The following is an 18,935-nucleotide window of genomic DNA, read 5'->3' as shown; positions in this document are numbered from 1 at the left end:
AGTTCTAGAGTAAATGATACTCTTGAGTAGCTAGCTGTCAAATATTACGGGATGGTTCTTGAAGGAGCAGGCACCTCCATCTGCTAGTTGTAGAATTTGGGGAGTCAGATGGTGATTACCCACTGTAACTGGGATTCAGCCTCCAACCTTTTGCATAAATGGAAATTGACCTAGCTCATTTACTTGAGTTAGAGGAGAAATCAGAAGCAGAAAGGTAACATTCTGCTTCCAAGAGCAAAATTCAGTTCTCCCATGGGATTGTTGGTGTGTAATACTTTTGTTGCACAATTTCTGTATAATTCAGAGTGTTTCCTTGAATTATACATAGCTCATTTTCTATTATTTCACACATACAAATCATGAACTGTGCTGACCCCATGCTTCATAGACATATGTGTATGTCCTGTCATGTTAGCCCCCTAGGCATAACATACACATACAGCCATGAGCTGTTCTGACCCATGCTTTATGTGCATTTATTTTCAAATACAGCATACCCTCAACAGATCTGTCTGTGGATAGGAAAAAATTTCTTGCTGTGTTTTTTTTAAACTTTTTTTCTTGTTTATTTATTTTTGGTTTCTTGAGGGAGTGTTTCACTGTAGCCCAGGCTGACCTGGAATTCACAATGTAGACTCAGGATGGCCTCATACTCAAGGCGATCCTCCTACCTCTGCCTCCCAAGTGCTGGGATCAAAGGCCTGCTCCACAGTGCCTGGCTTATTGATATGATTTTTATGCAGGAATTCTGCTACAGAACCTAACAAATTTGAATATTTGAATGAATTTTTTTTAAATGTAAAGTATACTAAAAGACTATTTTAAGCTGGAATGCATATATGTGCGTGCGTGCATGCGTGTGTGTATGTGTGTATGTGTCTGTCTGTCTTTATGGAGAGAGTGTGTGTGAGAGTAAAATCCATTTTAAAACTAATCATCCTGGATTTACAACCTGGCAGTCAAGAGTGGCTGAATGATAATATTCAACATGCAAATTAAACTTAAACCTCTATACTTCCTTTTTATCATATGAATTTAACACTGTAATTCTGTGACATTGGAATATCTTACCCACCTCTCTCTTTATTACTATTTTGACTGTTTTTTTTTTAAATTTTTATTTATTTATTTGAGAGCGACAGACACAGAGAGAAAGACAGATAGAGGGAGAGAGAGAGAATGGGCGCGCCAGGGCTTCCAGCCTCTGCAAACGAACTCCAGACGCGTGCGCCCCCTTGTGCATCTGGCTAACGTGGGACCTGGAGAACCGAGCCTGGAACCGGGGTCCTTAGGCTTCACAGGCAAGCGCTTAACCGCTAAGCCATCTCTCCAGCCCTTGACTGTTTTTCATGTTCTATTACGTTTAAGCAGATAATGGGGAGCTTGTAAGAGGGTTTATGAAACTGTGTTTCTGCGCTATCAGAGCAGATATTTTGTCTACATTTTTTTTCTTCAGACTCCTTTTCCACGTGTGCCAGCATTTGAATGGAATGGCAGTTTACTGTTAGAGTGGCTAACGCGTCTTATGTCATTTTACATTATTTTAATCTGATTGGAAAAAATATTAGCAGCCTGATCTTTCCTTTATGAAATAAATTATCAGGGTTCTATCCTTAATAAGAGGTTCAGAAATAACTTGTAGTTTATTTCTACAGCTACTTGCCTGCAGGGTTATCTAGAAAAATGCATTTATTAATAAGTACATTGAACTTTCAATATGAGTCTTTTAATATATTTCCACACACTATGCCTATACCTCTTATTGCGTTGAACTTTTAAAAAGGCAATTGTTTGACACTACTGGTTTCTGTTACCCTGGTAGAACCTAGAACAGGGGAGCAAGCAGAAACACTGAGAAAGCTGTAGCAGTGTATTTGAATGGTTAGCATTGATGGTCTCCTATTGGAGTGAATGGTCCATTTTGCTACATAGTGTTCTTTCCATCTTCCTCCGCAAAATCTCAGAGATGGCTCATTCCCCTTCGAGGTGGGACGATGAAGCCCATACAACATTAATACAGGCAGCCTGTCAGTGTAGGATGTGCCTCTCTTAGATTGACTATCCCAGAATTACTTGTCTTAAAAATTAGCAACAGGGCTTTTAGGTTGCCTACTGTATCATGCCCTGGGTCTATAAGAATGAGCAGTTGTTACTTTAAAAGGAAGACAGACAAACCAGCAGGCTATGACTGTAATATGATCAGTCTTGGAGTTCTGGGGTCCTAAAATCAGTTATCTTAGGAACCCAGTCACTACTTAAAAAAAGATAAACTTCTAGCTTTTCCTTTTGTAGATTATTAGCTCATTTATGCGTTTTTACAAATATTTTATTTGCACACAAAGAGAGATAGGGAGAGAGTGAGGGTAGAAAGAATGGGCATGCTAGGGCTTTTAGCCACTGCAGATGACCTCCTGATTGCATGCACCACTTTGTACATCTGGCTTTCCATAGGTATTGTGGAATCAAATCGAGATCATTAGGCTTTGCAGGCAAAGACTTTAGTGAGCCATCTCTCCAGCCCTATTTATGCAGTTTTCAATACATTGTTTTCATTTTGTGTAGGTAACCTTTAGCAACTCTTAATTCCTGTTAAGTTGTTCAGATCCTTGCTAAAAGAAAGCAAGAGTTACTATGGAGTAGCATACTGCATACCTGAAGATTTGAGTCCATCAAGAAATGTGGACAGATCTTTTCTATATGTGTGTCATGTGGAAGGAGAGCTTGCTACACCCTATAATATTGTAAAATTCCCTGAATATTAAAAAGATGTCTGTTGTTACTCAACTTTGAATTAAGTTACACTAGAATCTTGAGCCTCAAACTCAATCATAAAAACATTACTTTTAGTTCGAATAACCAAAGATTTAGTTTTAGTACTAAGTTGATATGGATCCTTAGAAATACTTATGGGTGTTAGTTTTTCAAACCAAATATCTTACAGCATATTTACATACATAAATGCAAGAAACTATTTATGCTGACATAATGTGTGGAAGATGTGCCTTACTGCTGTCTTTGGACCTTTTTAAAGAAGTCCAGAAGGTTTTGTATTCCACATCTATAGATGCTCAGTGAAACATCAGAGTCCTGTGCACAAAGTACATTGTTTTAAAAGGAGGGAGAGGTTATCTCTTAATGTGTTAGAGGTGTTGAGGGATTAGTGGAACAGACATTCTAATTCCTACAAAAGTGGTAGCAGTTGCAATGGTCATTGAGATTAGGTGGGATTTAAAAGCTACTGGGAGAAGGAATAATTCAAGAAGAGAACTCTTTGACCACAGGCATAGGTAAGCCTCTGCCATTAATATTTTTGGGAAATTAACATCCTCAGTTATACTAACTGTAGGCCTGTGACTTCTATAACCACTTTGTTCAGTTATATCTAAGTCAGAAATTTGACACCATGATGAAATATAAAATACCTAAGGGCTGGAGAGATGGCTAATGGTTAGGATGCCTGCCTGTGAAGCCTAAAATCTCAGGTTTGATTTCCCAGGCACCACGTAAGCCAGATGCACAAGGTGGCACATGCATCTGGAGTTCATTAGCAGTGGCTGGAGGCCCTGGTGTGCCCATTCTCTCTATCTGCCTCCTCCTCTTTTTTTTTTTTCTCCTTCTCTCCAAAAAATAAATAAAATATTTAAAAAATAAAGTACCTGAATATTGAAACTTTGGCCCTGTGCTTGTGCCCATTTTGACTGTAACACAATACATTTGTATGTGGTTTGGGGTGTTGCATAGATATTGCTAGCAAGTATGTTATCTTTTAGGAGGTATTTATTTGGAGCACATTATATACTATGTGCAAAGAGACTAACCACAACCCTAGTTTCCCTAGTAATAGAGTACTAATATGATCTACTTCTAATTACAAATGAAGAGTTTATCCCTGACAAAATGATTGTTAGCATTTACTCTATATAGAAACATGTTTAATAGCCTTATTTTTTTTTTTGTGGTGGCACACGATTTGATCTGAGCACTCGGGAGGCAGAGGTAGGAGGATTGCTGTGAGTTCGAGACTAACCTGACTCTACATAGCGAATTTCAGGTTAGCCTGGGCTAGAGTGAGACCTTACCTTGAAAATCCAAAACCAAAAGTAAATAAATAAATAAAGGAATCAAATGAAAAGACATTTAATAAATAAGGTAGAGCTTGAGACCCTTGAACATAATAGTTTTGCCACTTTTTTGTTGGTGTTCTGTCATGTCTTTCATTATAACTGAATATGTTTCAGAAGCAGCTATCCTATCTGTGAATCTCCTGGCTGTTATGACGATACCAGCAGCTGTCTTTCAGAGTGAGCCACCCTTTGGCATGAAGCACAGCAGGCAAGGTAGCTTTGTGAAGTGGATTGCAACCTTATTGCAAAGGTGATTACGTGTGAGCTAGAGCCATAAACATAGGTGATCAGGCATTCTACAGATGGAGAGCTTTTATTTTTTGGACTGTAAGTTAAAACCAGTGTACCAAATAAAACATTGAGTACTGTGTTGTAACACTTTGACATACATGCTATAATTCTCCTTATTTTTAAAGGCAGGTTTTGTAAATGCAAATATTAAGTCATAATTATAAGAGGTTATGAAAATGCCAATACCAGAAATCTCCAAATTGCTTTCAGAATGTTGAGCCAGAAGTTATAATTTCACAAACTGTTCAATACAAGTTTATCTCAATGTTGCTGCTGTGTCCTCCCTACGCACCCAACTGTTTGTTAAAAGTATTCTGTATTTCAGAAGTTGTTCTTAGAGAAGTTTCCATTTTGTATCCATAGGTTGCATAAAGATAGTAAGATGCAGCTCATGTTTGTTTTAGATTAGAAGCCTTCATACCAGATGATAAGACAAATACTCTATCTTTTTAAAACAAACACAATAAAAACTTTGGTAATCTTAGCCTGACACATAGAAAAAAAATTGGTTTGTGCTTCAGTGGTAGCACATTTGAAAAAGTATTTTCCCTAATTATTTCATAGTATTGGCTCCTGTCCTGGTGGGAACTCTATTTTAACAAAACTACATGTTCAGGGTCAGCAGTACACAGTTTGCAAAGCTCTGTTTTAGTAATGCTTCTTTTTAAATTTTTATTCTTTTACTAAAAGTTCATTACTACATGTTTCATGAATGAAAATTTTTTGTCTTTCGCTCTTGTTTTGAGCTAGAAGACATTTAGGAGACTCACCTTATTTTGCAGTTATAGGAACCAGACAGAGAAATGAGGGTCCCTGAGGTTGCTTTATTAGCAGAATTGACCCAATTCTCCTAACTGTTGGAACCCCACAGTCATTGTCACTGAAGCACTAAAAGCAAGGGAAGTAGCTCTTGGCTACTTGCTTGGGTGGAATCTTGATTTCAAAATCAAAAGGAAATGGATGACATCTAGAAGTAGAACACAGGCAAATGCCTATAGGATTTTACTGTGGTACACTTATTATCATCTATATCTTTGTGAATAATTTCAATATTAGTCACTGTAGAAAGTATACAAATTATGTCAGTATTTACTTAGTCCTCTACTAAAGAGGTTTTTAATTTCTTTCTCAGTTTGTTTAGATTATGTATACAATTTTTTCTATATGCCTTTTGTGTCTTATGAGGCAGGATCTCATCTAGCCCACGATGGTTTTGAACGCAAAAACGATTCATAAACCTGAGCCACCCAATTGCTGGGATTAAAGGTGTGAGCCCCCATGACCTGACTTACATATACTTTTTTGTTAGTTTGTGTGTATGTGATATGTGTGGTATATTGTATGAACATGTACGTGCCTTTGTGGTACCTCATGTACTCACCTGTAGCAGGTAGCACTGGCCTGCAGTGGGGGGAGGTGTTCACTTGTGATAGCTGGAGCATAACATCAGGTCTCCTGCTCCATCACTCTTCCACCTGTTCTTGTTTGAGCCAGAGTCTCTTACTGATACCAGAGCTTGCTGCTTTTTATGAGCCTAGGCAATTACCCTAGTGTCTGCTCCCCTTTAAGGGACTGAAGTTACAGGCCATGTATTTATTTGGAATCTGGAGATTGTAACTCCCTGCAGTTTCAGGTCCCCTCAAGTCTTCATGCTTGCATGGGAAGCACATTGAACTGCTAATCTACCTCTCCAGCCTTCATATACTTTTTAAACTTTTGTATTTGCTCCCTACTCCCTTGATAGGATATTTGTCATTATTCAGTGTATGAAAACATTTTTAACAGCCAAGAATAATACATTTTGGGTATAAGCCATGTCAGATAAAAGCTGACATGGTTATTTTATTTCATTTTTATTTATTTGACAGAAAGAGGAGAACGAGAGAAAATGAATGAGCGTGCCAGGTCTTCCAGCCACTGCAAACAAACTCCAGATGTGTATGCCCCCTTGTGCAACTGGCTAACTTGGGTCCTGGGGAATTAAACCTAGGTCTTTTGGCTTTGCAGGCAAACGCCTTAACCACTAAGCCGTCCCTCCAGCCCTCTAGTTATTTTTTATTGTATTGATGATTGCTGACATGTCAAGAAAGGCATATAATTGTAAATCTACATGCTCTCCCATAATGCCTCATTTTCTAGGCTTGCGTAAATAGACTAAAGACAAGTTGAAACTCCAAACTTGGATTGTCTCCCCAAACTAAACCTTGGAGTGGAGATGCTTTGAATGAATAATGGTCATCACCTTCAAGGGAAAGGCTGACTACAGGCCTCATTGGTGTAGCAGGGTCCTGATGGAGAGGGGAGGAGCATTAAACTAACGTGTTTTCTTTTGGTCAGTGGCCAGCTCAATACCCTCGAGCACCAGAAAGTCAGCTTCTTCTACCTCTTTTTTCCTTAGCGAAAGAAGATGCTTTCTTCCCTAATGGGGACAAAGGCGACACCTCTAAACCCATTGTGGTGAGTGATTTTTCTCTCTCCTTACTTGGGTCTCTGATTGCAGCACTCTTTTCCCCTGAAAAGGGTCTGGGTAAATACTGTTTCCTTACTGCATGTGCTCACACATGGAGCTGATGGTAGCAGGGTACTTTAAAGGCATTGAGGAGACTGAAAGTCTCATTAAAGTGCACCTGGATCTTGCCATGACGTCACAGGCGGACCATTGGAGGCTCTCTGAAGTGTACCAGCCTTTTTTCACCCCTTTCTTAACAATGAGACGTAGATTGGGCTTGTTCTCTATTCAAGCATCCTTATGAGTAAATGTCTATTTTTATGATAGAGCTACACTTTAAAAATAGCTCCAATCAGTGTGACTCTTTTCCCCCATATGTTAAAAAGTTATGCATGAGTTAAAATATCTCAGATTGCTTAAGCTCTTCCAGACTTGAGGCACATTCCCTTTTTATTTTTGAGGGGACTGAGGTGGGTGGAGGGGTGGGTTAAATACAAAACAGGGACTTGGTGGGGAGGCTACTCAGCCTTAGGCTTGTTGTTTGAGACTTTTACCAGTAGCAAGGCTTTTAAACCAAGATTTGAAGTTTGACTGTTAAAAAATTCATTAATATTTGATGGTTACAGTCTTCTTCCTAGAGCGATTGTTTATTTTTGTTGCTGAGAGCAATTAGCTGGAACAGTCACAGTTGCAGCTGTTAGATACTATGAGCTCCAGTGGAGATCACAAAGGGCCTCCTGCACACTGAGAGTCTGTATATGGATGGCTTTTAATGGGTGATTCTTCTGGAGTGTAGTGTGTTAGCAAATTCGATTGGGCCATTGTGAGCCAAGTCAAGTGTGCTGCAGGATCGGAAGCTTGCCGTGCCGGTCAGTGTCATTGAGCACCTTGCTGGGTTGTGGGAGCCATGAAGGCTAGAAATGCTGTATGCAGTAACCATATACTCTTCCTTCCTCCAGATCCTCCCAGTGCAAACCTGGTTGTGACTCATCAGCACATTATATTGTTTTCTTGGGAGTTTTTCTTTTTGTCTTCTTGTTGCCTTCTCTTGATTTGATTTGCTGAGGCTTTTGTGATATGCCGGGTATGTACAATTATGATAAAGAGATTATCAAGTACAGCTTGGTACCCACGTATGTCTTTTTTGAGAAGAGCTTCTTAATGTATTTTGGCTCTAGTTTAATGTCTAACACATACCATAGCTCAAATGAAGGGATTGTTTCCCTATTATTTATTGTGTTTTTTTTTATTTATTTGTTGTATTATTATTTATTGTGATGGTCATCTCAAGGGAGGACTGAATTTTTCTGCCCATTTCCATTACCTTCCCGCTTAGGGGTCATAGTATGCTTTTATGTACATTTTAAAAGTTGGTTCTTATGGTCACCTGTGAGGCACAATTCTATCTAGTCCCCATTTTATAGAAGAGTAGATGAACAACTCAGAGTTGGTGAGTGGACAGCCATCTGCTCGCTTTTCTGTACTACAGCCATTTAATCTGCATATTTTCTATATTTTTACTGCTAGTTGAAAGAGTTTGGTAGATTCAACTTGATGTCAAAAACTAGTAGAGATTGTTCTTACATGAATAATGATTTAGTGCTTTATTGATAGTGTAGAATCAGTATGTTGACTTTTTGGTGGAAGGATAATTTGAGAGTTTTGGAAGGCTTTGGTAATTGTATTGCAAGTGGAGTCTAAAGTGTATACTTAAATTTTGTTTCCTGGCAGCTACTCTAACGAAATTAGAAATCATTAGATTGTGGTGAGATTTTAGACACTTACATGAATCTATTTTTAGAACAGCTTTTCATGTGTCAATTGATTGACCAGCTGTTAATCTTGTGGATTGGCCAGCTTGGATCTGTAACTGGTCAGGTGGAGTTTTCTTTAATCACATCCCTTTCCAACAGTGGCTTTCATTAATGGCAGAAGGAGGAAAACTGGAAAATGCAAAGTTCATCTGTTCTTTCAAAAAAAAATTGTGTTTTGCTTATTTATAAGTGGGGAGGGGGGAGAAAGAGAATGGGGATGCCAGGGCCTCTAGCTGTTGCTAACAAACTTAAGATGCATGTGGCTCTTTTGTGCATCTGGCTTTACATGGGTATTGGATAATAGAACTCATTTCATTAGGTTTTGCAGGCAAGTGCCTTAACCACTGAGCCCTCATCTAATTTTTTTAGTGAAGGTTTTTTTGTAAACAATTTTTGTGTTTTTAGATGACTTTATTTTCATGTTTGGAAAGGATCATGTAGAAGTGTCTACAAAATGTAATATTTCATCTCATGAAAATTAAGAAATTGTAGGGATATGAATTATTGATAGCTCTCATTTCTTGAGACTCTATGGACAATATATTTTCATATTTTAATTGCATGGAACCCAAAACATATGCTTAGGCACCAAAAATCTTAGACTTGAAGCATATCCATTAGACATGTTTTTAATAGATTAGGTGACAAGTATCCTTGATAACAATATGATAACAAGATGGGCTTGCATGAATTAGGGACTCAGCAGTTGCATGGATCAGTACGATAAGAACAGAATTATCTGTGAGTGAGGATAGATAGGTGGGGCCAAGCGTTTCAACGAAAGCACACCAGTACCATTTGGTCTCATTCCTCTCTCTGTAGAATGAACTTGAGGTTAAGGGATGCTGATGATTCAGGAGGAACTTGATTAGAAAGACTTTTGAATGGAATTTGGGCTAAGGGTACTGAGGTTTGAAAAGATTTTATAGCTCTTCAGTAGGTTTTTGAGTACTTTCTAAGACCCCTAGTGGCTGGGCGTGGTGGCACACACCTTTAATCCCAGCACTTGGGAAGCAGAGGCAGGACGATTGCCGAGAGTTCAAGGCTACCCTGAGATGACAGAGTGAATACCAGCCTGGGAAATGATTAAAATTCAGATTACATTTTCTATCAAATGTTATTTCTGCTGTACCATTAAGAAGTCATAATGTTATATCTCAAACCTTATGTTAGTGACTATAATTTGTTCTTTAGGGACCTAGAGAACTGTGATAGTTAGACACAGTTATAGTAATAATAGTAAAATTAATAGTGGTGATGATAAAAATAAAGTAGAATAATTAAGGTAGGATGCTTTCAAAAAAGATCTGTGAATATGATCTGTCAAAATACCTTATACTTTTCTTTTTGAGCTGCTAAGTTGGTGATCACAGATAAATAAACTGCATATAAAAAAGTAGCACCATGTTCACCTCCAAGAAGAACATTGGATCTTAGCTGAATCATATGTAAGGCAAATACCAAAATAGTTAACATTTCCTCATGTGCATGGTGATCACCCTCCAATTTCTCCCACAGAGGCTTCAGTTTGCCCTTTGTGTTTGCATTCAGAGATTCTGCAGTGAGTTCCACATATCTCCATAACCAAGGGCTGTCTTGGCCACAAGAGCTTCACACTGTTAGTGCTGGCACCAGCTGAAGATGGTGTAGAAAACCTGAGGTGTTCTTGCCCTAAGTGAGTCTTTTCAGGTTCCATGAAGCCCTGGCTCCTATTCCTACCCCAGCATTTATATAGAAAACTTATTTTGACTGCATGCTATGGGTGAGGCCCTTTGTTGCAGTCAGGTTCAAATTCCTCTTGAAAATCAGCTCCAAAAGGCCAAAGCCACACAGGTATCTAGCAGAAACTCCCCTGGTACCAACTGTACTGTTGCAGTCAGGTTTGCATTGCTGGCAGAAATCACCCAGACAAGAGCAGCTTGGGGGGGGGGGGAGGGGTTATTTTGGCTTACAGACTTGAGGGGAAGTTCCATTATGGCAGGTGAAAACAACAACATGAGCACAAGGTGAACATCACCACCTTGCCAACATTAGGTGCATAACAGCAATAGGAGAGTGTACCAGACACTGGCAAGGAGAAACTGGCTGTAATACCCATAAGCCCATTCCCAATAATACACTCCCCCCAGGAGGTATTAATTCCCAAATCTCCATCAGCTGGGAACCTAGCATTCTGAACACCTAAGTTTATGGGGGACACCTGAATCAAGCCACCACACACTGTACTGAGCATTCATCTGTAGTTTTCTTCATGTAATGAAGGAGTCACTCCAATAACCCCTGTCTTACATAGGAAGGAAAGAGACTAAGGGGTTTAAAAACTTAAAAGGCTGTAATTAGTAATTGTTGGGCTAAGGCCTCCATTGGTTGGTAGTGGACAGCCATAGGATAAATTGACTCTTCTCTCTGAGGTGGTTTGGTTTTAGTACTGAAAATACACCTTTTGGAAAGCAATCCAGCTAAGCCTATTTCAAAGTGGAGGATTATTTGTAATATAATACCAGCTACTGGTCAAAATACCTGATATAAGCAACTTCTTCCAGAGAGGGCTAAGTTTCACTCACCCTTTTGGAAGGTTCAGCCACAGTCCTTGGCTGTTTTGATTGTGGACTTTGGTTGAAACACAACACTTGGTGGCAGGAGCCTAGGGTAGAGACTAATAGCCATCAAAGGCATACCCCTAGCAATATACTTCTCTAGCTGAGCCTCAACTAGCATTCATACACACACACACACACACACACACACACACACACACATATACACACATATATATGAATAATTTATTATTTATTTGAGATCAACAGACAGAGAAAGAGGCAGATAGAGAGGGAGAGAGAGAATGGGCCCGCCAGGGCCTCCAGCCACTGCAAACGAACTCCAGACATGTGTGCCCCCTTGTGCATCTGGCTTACGTGGGTGGTGGGGAATTGAGCCTTGAACTGGGGTCCTTAGGCTCCATGGGCAAGCACTTAACCACCAAGCCCTCAACTACCATTTCTAAGACCTCTAAGACATCACAACTTTTGAGAACCAAGTAGTTAACACATGAGCCTGTGCAGAACAGTTTGTATTTAAGCCATAACATATAGGCATGTTTGTTTATATTCTAGCTTTCTAAACCAGAAAATTCCTCAGTGTGGTATGTTTCTGCATGCAGTTCAGCATGTTGCTTCTTTCCCAGTCGGTCTGCCACAGGGCCTTGTGTGTCACAATTGCTCAGAATGGTACTGTGTATATTTTTATAAAGGCTGAGGTTTGAGGAGCTGGTGCTTACTCAGTTAAGGTTCATCCTAAACTTGATTTTGTGTATCAGAAAGATACGATCATGTCCCTGTGGAATGGTCATTTTCTTTGGTAATAACACAGTAATCCAAACTCTGTAAGTTAAAAAGAGGCATATATTGCTTACAATTCCAGTTCAAGATCAAGGGATCACATCTAGCAGTGGCCCCATTCTGTCAGAGGTCCAAGGTAGTGTAAGGCATGTAATGTCACACAGCAAGTGCTATGTGTACATGTGTGTGCACATCTGTGTGTGATGGATTCAAGCATTTGGTGGGATAACTTCATCTAACCCCAATTGCCTCTCCCCAAATTAGGTATACATGGTACCCTAAACATAGTCAGAGCATTTCACATTACAGTCACAGTAGACATTGCATTGAAATATGTGGAATTTTGGAGGTAACTCGGACCTGTCCAATTCATAGCACTACGTTTTTTCATTGAAGTTTTCTTACTTGCTTTGATAGTAAGATAATATAAAAGTAATGTTTGCATTATTAAAAAAAGAAACAGTTCCAGCAGCTGTATAGACAAGACAGGGAATCACTGGGCCCTAGGACAAAGTGCAAGTCTATGTACCCAGTGAATTTTACTACACAATCTGATTTTGTTCTTTAACAGGATTTCTAGTATGAATGTTTTTTTCTTATATAAGAGATGAACATTTAATTACAATGTGTTTTCATTGGATAAAGTTTTAACTGATTCTATGTTGAATAAGTATGTGTGTGTTAGTAAGAAAGACAGAAAAGTATGTGAAATGCCTTCAGCTGTATTTCTCAGGATTCTCAAGTGAATAGTATTTTGTGAACATTTATAAATATAAGACATAGTAGCTTTTTCCTTTTTGATAGAAATACCGTGGTGATACTCAGAAAGTAACTTGGCTTGAGTTTACTCACAGTGGTAGAATGTTTTCTGCTTAAAACTTACAGTATGACTGATGCCATTTCTTGACAAAATCTAGTCCTAAGAGTCAAAGAAGCGTATCAGGATAATATGTGTACTCTTCAAAGTTCTAAAGTGTATGTAGCCAGAGATCTCTGATTATTGTCAGACTCACCTCATTTAAAAAATATTTTTGGGCTGGAGAGATGGCTTAGCGGTTAAGCGCTTGCCTGTGAAGCCTAAGGACCCCGGTTCGAGGCTCGGTTCCCCAGGTCCCACGTTAGCCAGATGCACAAGGGGGCGCACGCGTCTGGAGTTCGTTTGCAGAGGCTGGAAGCCCTGGCGCGCCCATTCTCTCTCTCTCCCTCTATCTGTCTTTCTCTCTGTGTCTGTCGCTCTCAAATAAATAAATAAAAATTTAAAAAAAAAATATTTTTAAGTGGCTTTTGGTTGTTTGACTTTTACCATAAACAAGTCACTAGGCTGGGATAATTTTCATGAAGGATACATGTTTTCTGAAATTAACATTTTACCCCATTTTACATATAGGAAAACCTCAGGTTTGGGGAAGCAAAATAATTGCTAATAGAGTATAAATGTTCTACCTTCTATCATAATATGTAAATAAAATTAAAATAAGGGTTATTTGTCTAGGTAGATGTGTAATTGACATATGACACACTTGTAACTAAAGTGCAACCAGGAGATGTAATTTGGGACTAATTCCCAGGTAATTCCTCTCTGGCTTATGGTATCTGAACCTCTATGAAGTCAGAAGCTTTGAAGATGCACTGGAATAGAATTAAGATTAAAACTCCTGCTCCTAGCCGGGCATGGTGGCGCACACCTTTAATCCCAGCACTCGGGAGGCAGAGGTAGGAGGATTGCCATGAGTTCAAGGCCACCCTGAGACTACAGAGTTAATTCCAGGTCAGCCTGGACCAGAGTGAGACCCTACCTCGAAAAACCAAAAAAAAAAAAAAAAACAAACCTCCTGCTCTTGAAGGTAGAGGAGTACTTGTTCTTTTGATGAGGAGATAATCAAATATTCTACTGCTTTTTGTATGTAGAAACTTCTTTTAAAGTTTTTTCTGTGGGGTGACCATGCCTCTGTGTGTGTGTGTGTGTGTGTGTGTGTGTGTGTGTAGGTAGGTAGGTTATAGGACAACTTTGAGGTATCTGTATTCTACCTTCTTTGGCACAGGGTTTCTTAAGATTGCAAATAAGCTACCAGACTGCAAAGAAACATCTGACTGACTGGCCCATGAATTTTAGATTCTTCTGTTTCCATCTTCCAGTGTTGTAGGCACTTTGGGATCACAGATGGATGTAGTACTTTGCATCTGGCTTTACATGAGTGCTGCAGAATTAAACCCAAGCTGGTAGGCTTTTCAAGCAAGTACCTTTAACTGCTGAACTATCTCATCAGGCCAGAAACTTACCTCAGTCATGGTTATAGCCATTTCTGTCTGCTGCTTTCTGTTGGACATGCATGCTAGTGCAGTGGTGTGAGTACACATCTGTGAATACAGTAGTGTAAATGACTTCATTTGACAGGAACTCGGGTAACGCAGAAGCCATTGACTTGACAGATGTTGTGCTCTAGCCATATAATTAGAATTTCACACCTCTTAGAACCACTAACACAGACTAGAACTCTACCTCTGATAGCCATCTAGTTTTTCCTCTTTAAGTTGATTTGGAGCCATTCTCAGTAGCTGGCCTGGGCTGTCTGCTGCTTTCCTTTAGGCACCTGTCTGCCTTGTTCCTGGGAAAGTGGTCACATTTGAGGCTCCTGAATAGTCTGCTGATGGGCATGGCCAGGAAGTGAAGACGACTTCCACCTTGACTGGCTGCACTAAGGATTCTTGGATTTTTAAAAATTATTTATTTGTGACAGAAAGAGATAGACATAAAGAGAGTGCGAATGGGTGTTGCAAGTCCTCCTGCCACAGAAAACAAACTCCAGACGCTTGCGGCACTTTGTGCATCTGACTTTATCTGGATTACTGAGGAATTGAACACAGGCTGTCAAACTTTGCAAGCAAGTACTTTTAACCATTGAGCCATCTCTATAGTCCCAGAGTGGGTTTTAATACGTATGTTTGTGTTCTTGACACAATGGAAATTCTGAGTTAAAGCCTATTTGTTGAACCACAAATTTTTTAAACAACAGTGGCACTGGGAAATTCTCATTTTACAAGTAAGTTCTTTCCTAGACATTTTTTTTTTTTACTCTCTGGTTTATAAACCATCATGGATTTTCTGTGTTGGCATTAAATACTCAGGAAGAAAAATAAAGGCATGGTTTCACTACTTGTAGTGTTTACAGTATTTGCAAGCTCTACTTTTATTACTGTTTTCTTAATTTTTTTGGTGCTGGGATTTGAACCCTAGGATGTGCACATGCAAGGCATGCTAGCTACAGCCTCAGCCTGCGAGCTCTTCTACTTGAAGCTTGGAGATGTGAGAGTTTGCTCATTTGCCTTGTAACTGTCCACTATTAGCTCTTATTAATAAAAAGTAACTCATTCATTGATAGGCAAATATCTACCAAGAGAAGTCCCCCTGTGACAAGCATCAAGATTTTAAAAGCTTGACTTCTTACGCATGTATTGTTTTAGTTTATATAGAGGTGTCTGGGGGGACAATGGATGAGTTTTAAAAGTTGGAAGGGGGTTGGAGGGATGGCTTAGCAGTTAATGCATTTGCCTGCAAAGCCAAAGGATCTAGGATCAATTCCCCAGGATGCCTGTTAGCCAGGTGCACAAGGGGGCACACACATCTGGAGTTCATTTGCAGTGGCTGGAGGCCCTGCCATGCCCATTCTCTTTCCCTCTCTCTCCCTCTTTCTCTGTCAAATATATATATATATATATATATATATATATATATATATATATATATATATTTAAAGTTGGAAGGATATGTTCTGAAAAATCTGTCCTAGGGATACCTGGGTTTTGTGTTTATTTTTGTCCTGGCATTTGTTAAGTACATGATGAGTTTGCCTTCTCATGTACTTATTCAGGGCTGATTCTGGAGGTTTTAGTTGAAAGAGACAAGTGACACAGAAGGTTAGAAGATAACTGAATTTCACTGAGTATCCACTTTTACCCTAGTTCTGTGTGTGGCATGACACAGTTCAACAATGACTTGTGTATTCCACTCACTTACAGTGAAGAAAATAGGAGCATCAGTTGCCAAGATTTATTTGCAGAGCTGATATTTAAATTTGTGAATTGAACATGGGCTCTGGAACCGATTCTCAACATGAACCTTGTATCTTCAAAAGTGAAATGAAAAATATCAAGGCTGCCCATTGTAGTGCATGCACATCACCATGGTAGGCTGAGGCAAGATCATTGAGTTTGAGGCCAATGTGAACTAGAGCAGTTGCATCTGTGAGGCAGGGAAGAAAGGGGGGTGGAGAATGAAAATCTTCAGTACCTACATGAAGTGAATAGGGAAAGTACTAATCCCTTACTTACAGTTGAGATGAAGGCAAGTCAAGTAGGAAGAATTTGAAACTCCCATGCTAGAGGACTTGTTGAATGTAACAAGGCTGTTAAATGTCAGGGTCTGGAATCACATTTGCTCCTATTGCTCTTGTAGACATCCAGTATGATATGATGTCTGGTGCCTAATCTATCAGATTGTCACAAATACTATTAAAATAGGCCAAGGAGGTTGTAAAGCAAGAATATTTCAAGATCCTAACTTTTCACATAGAGAGATATAAAATGTAACCCCTCCTCCTTTCTAAAAGGATCAGCAATAGGAGGCTGTATGGTGCTGAGGAACGCCTAGATGGAATGGGTAATAGATGGGTTCTAATGCAGTCATATTCAATGTTCATGTCTTCAGAGATTAATGTTCCGAGAAGATTATGATTTAGTGCTCTGCCAGTTTTAAAGTTAAGCATTCTTTCCAGTGGATGAATCATGTTTACTGTAAAGATTTGTTGATCTTTTGGCTTGTGTTACAGCTTTGTGTTAACATCATTAATTTTTGTTTGCAAGGTCTGAAGGTATTTCTTGCCACAAGAACATTAACTGGCCTTTTTGTTCTGGAGTGAACTTTAGAGTTTGAAGGCTGTGTCTGGTGTGAACCCACATGACTGATGGTTGTTGTTGCAGGGTGGGTTTTCTTTCTGAGGAATGACATTGCTTTTGTTGTGACCTGCTGTCCCTGAATGTCTTGCTCTGTCTAGTCATGGGGTAAGGGTAGTGTTCTTTCTGTCTGGTCCAACCAGGCCTGGGAAGTGATTTGTCACCTCTTCCCTGAGAGCCTGCTGGAGAGGGTTGGCAAACTCTCCTGGTCCTGCTGTGAATCCCTCAGGCTTGTGAGGGACGACAGATGGTTGGGCTAAACTCAGAGCCACCCTCTACGTAATGAAGAAAAATGACCAGCTTCCTGGTAAGTGGAAATCAGGACCCAGGCAACTTTGAATTCTGATAAACAGGACTTTTAAATAAGCAATACAGAGGAAGAGGAGGAGGAGAAGGAAACCCTATCCTAACTTAGCCATCTGTCCTTGCTAGTATTTTCTTGCACTTTCTTGTAGGAAAGGCCTTCAAGTATATTCTTCTGTGTGTTTATTACACACAGACTTCCAAGACAGAAATAATATTGTGTGCTCATTATATTGTAAAGGTACTTACCATTACTTACACAATAATGTGTATACATGCCAAGAATGTGAGGCAGGATACCAGCAGGATACAGAGCCATTCTCTTCAGTACAGGAGCAGCACATTACCCATGCATAAAGCCTCTCAGGGTTATCCCATAATGCCAGCTGAAGTTAGAGTATCAGCAGTCCTTGCTGTCCATGCTCATGTGTGAGGCCTCAGCTGTGTGAACTCTTCATTCTTCGAGGTAGACCATGAATGACACAAGCCAATTAAGGCCGGGGAAGCAAGACAGAAGGTAAAGCAGGTAGTGCAGATGAGTCTCAGCAGCTGTGGCACTCAGTAGTGGAAATACATAAGTCCATGCTGCCCGCAGTCTCTCAGGTCCCTTTGGGTCTGTGTGTTGTCTCCATGGGGCATGCTGTTTGGGCACCAGTAAGCTCCTGCCTCTATGCCTTGACCTTCTTCTCTGACAGCCAACTTTTTAAGCAGTCCTCCTAATATTTTGGCAGATGGTGCTAAGGTTTGTTAAAGCAACCTCAGTTCATTTCTACATTCCTGGATTCTTTGTTACTAGTTCACACAACATGTGTGAAAGTCAGCTCAGATGTAATGTAAACTGAGGGACCTAGGAAAAAAGCATCTGACAGAGACAGGATAGGTTTGCTTTAGGAGTGCCCCTAGAGGTGAGCTTTATGAGATCAGCATCTAAAAGTCATTACATCTGTGTTGTGTATTTGCTTTCAGATACAACACAAGCATTTGTTTTATTTATAAATTGTCTTCTTTGTTCCCATCCTGGTTGTCACGAAAATCACATTAGTTCTTACTTTAAGATGTATTCATTGTCCCTTTTATGCTCAATTTTGATTATCAGCTTAATTGGATTTAATAAACTCCTTGGGCATTAAAAAGGCACACCTTTGGGTATGTCTTAACTTAGGGAGGATGTGGTATTTGAATGTATGTCCCCCCGAGATTCACATGGGCTTGTTGTTGTTTTTTCAAGTTAGGGTCTGGTTCTAGCCCAAGCTGGTCTGGAACTCACTATGTAGTCTCAGGCTGGTCTTGAACTCATGGTGATCATCCTGTCTCAGTCTCCAGAGTGCTGAGATTAAAAGCATGTGCCACCACACCTGGGTATTAAAGCTTGTAACTTGGATTTCCAGCCACCTGGATGGAAGAAGTGTCACTGTGGGTGGATCATGGGGTCCAGCCCTACGATGTTGCTGGGGCTGGATCTGAATTTTAAACAAAAGGTATGTGGAGTACTCTGAGCTCTGCCTGGGTCCCTGCTATTTGCTATCCATTTGTGCTTGCTTTTGGTAGTAGTTTCTCTCTTTTTGGATCTGTTAATCGGGGGCAGGGGGAGGAGGAGTTTCTTCCTCCATTATGGAGCTTCTCTTGGATGTGTAAGCCTCAAATAAATCCCTTCCTCAAATAAACT

General features: G+C 39.8%; 1 protein-coding gene across 1 annotated transcript in view; it reads left to right on the top strand.

Moving 5' to 3' along the window:
* Elavl2 (ELAV like RNA binding protein 2) overlaps positions 1–18,935 on the top strand; it is a 230,341-nt gene that overhangs the window by 150,429 nt on the left and 60,977 nt on the right. The window lies entirely within an intron of this gene.

This window comes from Jaculus jaculus, chromosome 1, assembly GCF_020740685.1.
Source record: "Jaculus jaculus isolate mJacJac1 chromosome 1, mJacJac1.mat.Y.cur, whole genome shotgun sequence".
In the NCBI taxonomy this organism is placed as follows: Eukaryota; Metazoa; Chordata; class Mammalia; order Rodentia; family Dipodidae; genus Jaculus; species Jaculus jaculus.
This window is presented reverse-complemented; position numbering and strand designations above follow the sequence as displayed.